Consider the following 9,957-nt stretch of genomic DNA (forward strand, 5'->3'; position numbering starts at 1 on the left):
GAGGCCACGTTTTGGAGGGCCTTTTATATGGAACAATGAGACAATGAGCAGGGAAAATCATTCGGTAATCCAATTTGGAAGTTAAAAATGGGGAAAAAAATGTTTCAGTATTGACTTTTAAAGTAAAATACTGGTGGCCATGAACCAGGACTAGTCAGCAGAAGCTAGAAACTAGATGGGAGCTGCCATGTTGAAACAGGGACCACAAAAAGCAAGCTTGCCTGGTGAGAGTGGGAGTCACAAAACAAAACCAAAATCAACCAACCAACCAACAAAAAAAACAGGCACTATTGAGGACATCGCTCAAGGCAAAGAAACAAGAGAAACATCCTGGCTTCTCCCTCCTCCTACCTGTTAGTATAATACCAGTTCCTCCTTTTAATCCAATCCAAAGGGAAGACAAAGTTTGAAAAATGTAGAACAAGAGAAGGACTGGAGAGGAATGTGAGAATAAATCAACAAGTGGATAGTGGGCCAGTTTGCCCCAGGGGCCCATTTTCTCAATCAAACCAAAGATACTGCTTGCTCATAAATAGTAAAAGTCAAGCATCTATTTTTGAAGATTTGGTTGGTGACACAGAATACGGATACGTGCACTTTTGAAAGAAACAAGATCACCTTTTCTTTGGATGGCAGCCAGTAACATATGACATTGATATAAGTTAGAAAGAGATAAGGAAATGATACCTTCCTTGGAATTTAATGACCTGAAGAAGTTAGGTCTCACTTTCAATGCCGCAGTTTGATATAGTGTGTCATTAACTTCTTTATGTATTTTGCCTAATAACTTCTAAAGTAGGCTTCCAAAGGGCAACACTGTTCACTGTAGAACTGATTTATATTTTGTCATTTTGAAACAAAATGGCAACTCATGCAACATTTCATGTGGGCATATATTTGATAAGAAAAGTATGGTGCATGGATGAGAGGTAATAGAAGATGCTGTTGGAGAACTGACAGTATAGTGAAGCACATAGACATAGAGTTAGTTACCTTCCTGAACAGTGTCTGCAATAATTAAGAGACCCCAGAATGTCTGAGATAAGACTCAATTAAAAAAAAAAAAAAACCTTTCTCTCCCTTCTGAAAAATTTAATATTTGACTACCTTTACACTTTTGTCACCGGTGTTGCTGTTACTAAAAGTCTTAATTAAAAAAAAATATATGTGCATAAAGTAGCCTTCTTCATTAGCATTGCATTATACTGGACCATGATCTGATACTATATTTTCTAATTTTACTTTCAGGGACTTTCATTTCTAGTTGTGTTCATCCAAACTGCTATAGATTTGTATGTCTTGAACGGCTCTGAGCTCACCAGAATCTTCTCCCATTCTGCTGGTCAGAAGCCCCTATGAAGGATATCACACTTATGAACACAGGTTATTTCTAAGGATAAACTAGAACACAAATTTAAACAGTAATTTATTTCTGTAAATCCTTGGTATACCCTTAGTGTGGCATCGTTTTCTCTATAAGACTAAATTTGCTGAGCAATTGCTTCATCCCTACATTTCATTTTGCCTCTGTAAACAACTTGAAGATATGTGACATAATGAAATGAGAAAAAGTTTACATAGTAAATGGGTTGAATTTCTGAAACAGGAACCCATTTTTCTTTCCTCCCAAAGTTTTCTCCATCTGGTTTTGTTTTTATAGAAATCCATAGTTCTTGTCATTGTGACAGTCTCAGTACTGATAATGCCGTCAGTGAAAATACACGATAGGCAGCCCTAATGGACGTTCCTGTTATCAGACTAAGTTTAGAAGCAACTGAGCAATAGCAGACACAAAGCAGAGAGATCAAAAAATGTTAGATTAGTATGGATAGAACTGTTTGGAGAATGTGACCTGAATGCATAGTAATAGTGGGCTTCATTAAATTGATTCCCATAATTAAATAGATTTATCCATCTAGCATTGGACAATAACAGATCTCCAGCACATGTAGAGCTTGCCCCTATGAAATTTAATGTATGGAGGAACTTGGTCAAATGTACATTGTCTTCAGGGAGACCAATGACAAAATGCAAGGAGAAAGGAACGGGCTGTACTTTGCATGCACTTAGCTTCTTTCCTTAACTGACTAAACATATTAGTAAATCCTTCTCTTTTGGATGATGACAGGTAAATGGGCAGAAGAAATCAAGTGCTTTCCACAATAAAGGAACATTAAGTGTAGAGATACATATTGTCTGTCAGTGTCATCCTCTGTTCAATTTATAACTCAATCTTTCCTTTTTCTCATTTTTTTTCTTTTCTTCTCAGTTTTATTTAAATCATACAGCAAATATTTATTGAGCACCTGCTTTGAGATCGTTCTATGACAGGGATCTTCTCCTCCAATTTCTTACTCCACACTTACCTGTGTTTCAGGCCTACCTGTTGCCTACCTGGGCACTGTGAAATCTATTGAAGAAAAGCAGTGGGGTAAAGCTTTTTATATACATTTTTGAGTTCTCTGTTGAGTATTATTTTTTTAGTGCTCTGAAGCAAGCACTATTGAGTATTATTTTTAATTCATTTGCTTAATCATTCAAAACGTATTTATTGAGCACTTAGTGTATAATGCTTTTCAAGTGCTAGTGATAGCACAGTAAACAGGACAGGAAAATTCCTTTCCTCAACACGTATTTATTACAATTAGAGAGATTGATAATAAGCAAACAGATACATAATGTAATGGCAGGTAGAGATAATGCTTTAAGGAAAACAATACAGGAAAAGGAGATGAGAGATAAAGCCTATTTTGGATAGGTCGGTGAGGGAAGTTCTCTCTAAAAAGATGATCTGTAAGCACAGGCTTGAATAGAGTGAAGTAATTACCCATGCAAATATATGGGGTAAGAGCCTTCGAAGCAATATAAGAACAAATATAAAAGATGGGATAGAAACAAATTGACCTAACGGAAATATACAGAACAGTGTATCCCAGATCCTCAGGACATACATTCTTTTCAAGTACACACAAAATATTTATAAAAACTGTCATATGCTGATCCACAACTCATTTGAATAAAGATTAAATTTATATTTCATATATTATTTGAACACCATATAATTAGGCTAAAAATCAATTTTAAAAACAATGCTATATGTTTATAAACTAAAGCCTATTTCTAAAAAGCACTTGGGTTGAAATAAGAATATCCTATTGATTGTAATGGATATCATAATGCATATTTGAATATATTTTGAACATCATAAAGATACTGTATGTTAAGATTTGTGGGATAAAGAGTTAAGTAAAGGGGAAATGATAATCACATCCATATACATTAGAAAGAAGATTAAATTTAACAAGAACCCATCTCACAAAATCAGAAAAAAATATCAAACTAAAATTGTGTAAATTAAAAAATAATTTAAAAAAATCTGAATAAAAATAAAGCAAACACTTAATAAAAAAAGATCAACAAAGCCAATAGTTATTTGAAAAGCTACCAAAACTGCCAAACCTCTGATGATATTTACCAAGGTGGAAGCGAGAAGAAAGTACATATAAATTTCATTAGAAAAAAGTGATGTCATAAGAGATGCAGTCCAAAAAAAAGATATTACAAATACTTAAAAACTAGTAAATATTATTTATTAAAGCTGTTAAAGGAAGTAGATAGCTACATACTTGATATCCTTTTAAAAATGTAAAATCATGCTCAAATCCTCAAAAATCAACTGTAGGCCTACATGATTTCATTAGGAATTTTCCCCAAGTTGTCAAATAATCTCAATCATATAAGACTAGAATAATCTTGATATTAAAACCCAACAAGGATACCACAAAAATAAATAAATAAATAAAGGACAAAGTCACTGTGAGATAACAGAAAATATATATTGGTCTCTGTCCCTGTTTCCTGGCACAGAGCTCCTGAAACTCTTGTAAGTTACTAAGTGTTAAGAGTACTAGGATTATCTCTTATTCTAATATTCTGTCTTTGGTTCTGTCCCTAATTGTTAGAGTTGGTTATCAAGAGGATGCCACTTTGCCTTGACCTGAGCCGGGCCTGCGCTATAGGAGGCTCCTCCCTCCATCCTTTGTCCTTGGAATGTATGTTCTGCCCACTATTCCTACACTGGAGTTGTTTCAAGGATGCGTCCTTGAGAGAACACAGTGTTGTTGAGACCATTTGAATGGTATATGTGACTGATCCCCATTAAAGCCTCTATATAAACTTAAGATTTTGATGGGCAGATGTGGAGATCTACTTGTCTTGCGACCACTCAAGACAAGTCTCATATGTAAATGCCTGTGCTTATTAAATCTGCCACCTACCAATCTGGAGTGATCTGCCTCTTTTTCTTTGCCCTCTGTGTATGGGGCCAATTTCATATGTCACCTGGGGAACTCCTGAATTTGCAGACCAACACTGACACAGGACTCCTGAAATCCTTGCAAATTCCTGAGTGATAAGAGCGTCTCTTCTTCTAATGAGGTGACTGTGGGTGGACCTCGCTGTTTCCTGGACAGAGGCTGGTAACTAGAAAAACTCAGCCATGATTAGAAGTTTGGAATTTTCAGTACTTCCCCTCTCCTCGCTACACACAAAGAAACAAAATCTCCAGAGAGGGCAGAGGAGTTGAAAATGAAAGTAATTGATTGTGTGTATGCGAGAAAGTCTCCATAAATTCCTAAGTAGGGGATCAGAGAGCTTCCAGGCTAGTGAACACAACCATACTGGGGGATGGTGATGTACCCCAACCCCACGGGAACAGGAGCTCCTGCCCTTGGGACCCTCCCCGACCTTATACTATGTAGCTCTTTATCTGACTGTTCATTTGTATCCCTTTATTATACCCTTTAATAAACTGGTAAATGTGTTTTTCTGAGTACTGTGAGCCACTCTAGAAAATTAATCAAATCATGGAGGACATTGTGGGAACCTCCAATATGTACTCAAATCTGACAGAAGTTATGGGTAACCAGGGAACCTGCTACTTGCAATCGGCATTGAAGTAGGTGAGAGAAGTATGTTCTAACACTATCTCCAGGAATATAGTGTCAGAATTGAGTTAAATTGTACGTCCAGCTGGTGGTGTGGAGAATTGCTTGCTGCGGAGAAAAACTTCCACACATTTGCTGACCAGAAGTGTCAGAAGGGAAATGTTCTGTAAAGGGAAATGAGCAGTAAAGAAGAGTCACAGGAAAAACTCATAAGAGAGACAACTGAATTTTCATAAGTCACTAGGTAACCAATCCTAAACATATTAGAAAACTAAATCCAGAAAGATGTGAAAACAATAATATGTTATCCAAGATTAATATCTCAAGAATAAAAATCGATTTAACTATAGCAAAATATTGGTATAATTCACATTACAAAATATGAGTAAAAGCATATCTCAATAGAGGGAAAAAAAAGTTGTTCACAGAATTCAAGATCCATTTGTATTACAAAAAAAAGCACGAAACTAAGAATAAAAGGGAATTTCACTGATGTGACAAAGCACACCTATGAATGAAGCACAGCACATATAACATTAAATGGTGAAACATTAAACATTTTACTTTTGGGACTCGGAACATGGCAGTGGTGTCCAACATTATCACTTCTATTTAGCTTTAAACTAAGAAGAAAATGTTACTTAAAATATAAGTGTTAGAAAAGAACATATATCAAACAAATATAATTTTAATTGATCTGATTATATTCATGGAAAAGTCAAAAGAATCTATAAATTATTAGAAGCAGCAAAACATTAAAGAAATAGTATAGCTTAAATTATTAAACAAGAATGTTGGGCAAAATTGTTGGTTATGGAATCAAGATAGGAAAATAAAATTTAATACTATATTCTAGCCACAAATAGGTAAAAATAAATACCAATACAACTGAGAGCACCATCGAAATGTATGAAATATCTAGTACTAAATCAAACAAAAGTGTGAAATTCCTCTAAGGGGAATAATAAAATTTTACAGAAAAAATAAATGCAAAGTGAGAGGTATACTATGTTGAAGAATATGAATAGTAAATAATTTAAAGTTATGCTCAAATTGGCATAAGGAGTCAATATTATCTCAATTAAAACTCCAACAAATATCCAAAGGAAATAACAAGATAAAAGACTTGCTCTATCAGTTGTCGTTATTTATTACAGAGCAATGGTAATTAAGACAGTGATATTTACAAATAAAACAGGAGAAAAATAGCAAGCCCAAAATTTAATGGGTTCAAATTTTTACAATGGTGGTATTGCAGACCAATAAGGAAGAGATGGACTTTTCAATGAACATTGATGAAGGAATTGGGCATTCATATGAAAAAAAAGTGAATTCACTACTTTACATCATTCACAAAAACAAATTCCAGGTAGATCAAAGATCTAAATGTCATCACATGAGAATATCTTCATCATCCTGGGAGACAAGCTATAAAAATACTAAGCATAGAAAAGAAAATGCATATACTTGGCCAGATTAAAATTAATTTTTCTCATCATAAGACACCATTGCTGTGTGAAAAGGCAAGTAAAATAGAGAGTGGATATTTGCAACAAGTATAATCCAAAAAGGGTTCTTATTCAAAATTTATAAAGACATTTTATAAAAGAAAAATTAGCAATAAATTTGAATAGAGATATTTCCAAAGATTAAGGTAAGGCAGGTCAATAACATATAAAAGAGAGCTCAGCCTCATTAGTAGTTAGGAAATTGCTAAATCAAGTCACAAGGAGTGATAAATACACCCATACCAGATTGACAAAAATTTAAAAATCTGACAAATATTGAGAGATATTTCAAGTTATAGAAATAACCATACACTATTGTTGGAAATCTAAATTTTTACAACTTTGTAAAAATTTATTTGACATTATCTTCTAGTATTAATAATCTGTATATTCTATGACCCAGGAATTTCAGTGTTATTTACCCTAGAGAAACTTGGCTTTTGTAGACCAGGATACCTGTATAAGATTATTCATAGCAGCATTGCTCAAAATACTCTCGAACTGGAAGTGCACCAAAGATCTATAAATACTAGTATGGATAAAAATGATGGGATATGTTTGTATAAAGTGAAACCTATACATCAACACAAAGGATCGAATGCAGCTACACACAGTATAGTTCATCTTAAGAACATAAATTTCAACGAAAGACACAAAATAGATTGATTTCATCTACATAAAGTTCATAATATGCAAAACTAAAATGACTATATGTATATGCATATATTTAATTAATTGAAAGTGTCTTAAAAATCAAGATAATATGTCTAAAAATAAGGAAGGTACTTGTAATCAGAAAAAGGACATGGGGAACATCAGGACCTCTGGTATGGTTGCATAATTCTAACCTTGACTGATAGTAGTTTTATAAGTGTTAACTCTATAATCATTCACTAAACTATACATTTATATCTTTCCAGTATATGTTTTATTTTAAATAAAGATTGTATCTCATCCCTCCAAAAATTAATAAAGGAAAATATTTCACCTTGCCCTTGAAATAGTTACAATCTGATAAGGGACAAAGTTGGAAGAACAATTACTTGGTTCTGGTTGAGTGTAATAAAGGCTACAAGATACAACTATCTCTTGTTCTGAGATATCACACAAAGTGATCAATTAAAACTTAACTCTGTTGAGGCAGGAGTCTAGGTATTAGATAGCTTGTTTTTTCTTGCACTCTCTATTTTCCAGGTGCCCTTTCCTACCCTTTCATGCAACTAAATAAAAGGATATCCATTGCATAAGGATTGTTAGTGTAGGAAATAATAAATATTCCCAATTATTGGAACCTTGTGAACCTCAGTGCAAAGAAGACATTTCTTAGTTCTGTCTGGGACTCTGGAAGTCATAAGCTTTACCAATGCCCCTTGTGTCACACTAATGTGAAAACAATAGATAGAGATGGCTGTAATTGATAGCAGTGGCAGTGTGAATGTTTGCTGTGCTCTGGATCCATCTGCATGCAGTTCCAAAGTGACACAAAGCAGCAACTAATTTTTCCCCTGCCTGCGGAAAGGAACACAAGTTAGCTGAAAGAGGGAGTCTGCAGACCAGAGGGAGAACCTGAAACAGAACATGGAACATAACAAGAAATCTCAAAGGTTCGCCTGTCTCTGTGCCTCTGTATCTTCATCTTTGCACATTGCTGTCCTGACTAAAGGGAACACATGTGAGACAAGATTGGGCAAGTAGCATCTCAAAAGATGCTAGCATAAACAGAATAGATAAGATTGGAAGAGAGAGTGTCTTCCAATATTTGTGTTAGCCTCTTTAGAACTTAGTGCCCTGGCAAGAGGAAAGGGAAGACTGAGCTAAGAGAGAAGGAGTGACAAAATTTAAAATATGAATTGACTAAGAAAACAGAATTTTAGTGAATCGACCTGAAAGTTACTGGTTGACTTTTTTTCTGTATCAGGGAGAATGGAGGCTTGGTGTCACTAATTTAACTGAGTTATATAAAACAAAGAAATTGTTGTATACACTTGGACTTGGGGCCGTTAAATATTTTACCTGCAATGTATCCATCCATTTCCATCTCAGTTTTCAGGATTATGTGTACTTGATCTCAATGGCTGCTCTGGAAGCAATATCCTACCGGCTGTGATAAAATGTCTAAGTGAGGCTCTCCATGTGGAGAAAATGTTCACTTGAGCAATCTTAATTCAGAAAAATCTATGCAAGATGGACTACACAATTTGACAATTTAGACAAAGTCCTTCTCTTTGCAGATACATTTATAATGTCTTATAATTTTGTTTTCTCCTATTTCAAAGAAATTCCCTAGCACTTAACTTTTTAAATTTTGGAGAAAGGTAATTAAGGGATAATTTTCCTGTGGTAATGTTTGCAGTCTTAACAAATGAATCAGCTTCTAGCATAGCAGTAAAGGTTGTATCCAAACTGAGCATGGTTTACAATAATGGAAGCAGATGGTTTACTGAGTTAGGGAATGAGAACTGATTAGTGATTTGCTATCCTTGTAATGACATCAGTGGAGAGTGATAATAGACTGTACCACTTGTAAGAGAGCAAATAGCCATTTTTATATTACTTGCTTTCTTGCAAATTGGCTACTAGTGAGAGTAAAATATATGGCTGTCTCATATCTTGAAGCACTAAACAAATTGTACTAGAGGAATGCAATGAAGCACCATGGAACATTTTCTGATATTTATAACTTGAGCTCAGGCTGAAAACTCCCGATTAAAAAGTTCACAATTTTCCTCGTTTATTTTCCATAGTCATTTAGGTATTACTTCCTCAACTTTTAGCCGCTATAGTTATTTTGGAATAATGCAAATTGTTTTTTACCTCACAACACTAAAAAAGTACTCTGAGGCTCTTATCAATTTGTCATTTCCATAACGAAATATAAGCTATATTCTGGGCTTGCACTTCTTGGAAAAAAAAGAAAAGAAAGAAAGAAAAGGATCTATAGCAAAATAATAGTAAAGAATAGCAAGATACAGGAATGCAGCTTTAAAATAATTCTTGAAAAAAGACTTCGTGCTAATTTGGAGCAAAATCTGGGTTTTCACTTTGCCTCTCTTCTTCAATCATGGCTTTCCTCCCACCTCTTCCTGTTATCCAGTTGGCATTTTGTCAGGGGAAGCTGCCTAGAGATACTCATTTCTGAATCACTTCTCCAACATTTTCTCTCTGCCTGTTGGAGGTGCTCTGAGTCTGCATACATTTTGCTACTGATTCCATTGGTAAACTGGATGATTTTGTGTTACTGGACTACACAATCTACTTGTGCCAAGACAAACATATTTTGACAATTGTTATCCACAACTCACATAATAGGAATATTATTTTTGAATGTGGTAAATATTTAAGCCTCTAACCAGAAGAGTGAATTTGTATTCAAAAATCAGTTTATTCCCCAGCTGTAGTAGCTGTAGCACTGTTCAGAACGAGGTTCCCAAACCCTGTCATTCCAACCTGGTAGTTCACATTGTATCCTCAAAGAGAGACTCTGTGCTGTTTCAGACAGTAAA

Source organism: Pteropus alecto, unplaced genomic scaffold (genome assembly GCF_000325575.1).
Source record: "Pteropus alecto unplaced genomic scaffold, ASM32557v1 scaffold71, whole genome shotgun sequence".
Taxonomy (NCBI): Eukaryota; Metazoa; Chordata; class Mammalia; order Chiroptera; family Pteropodidae; genus Pteropus; species Pteropus alecto.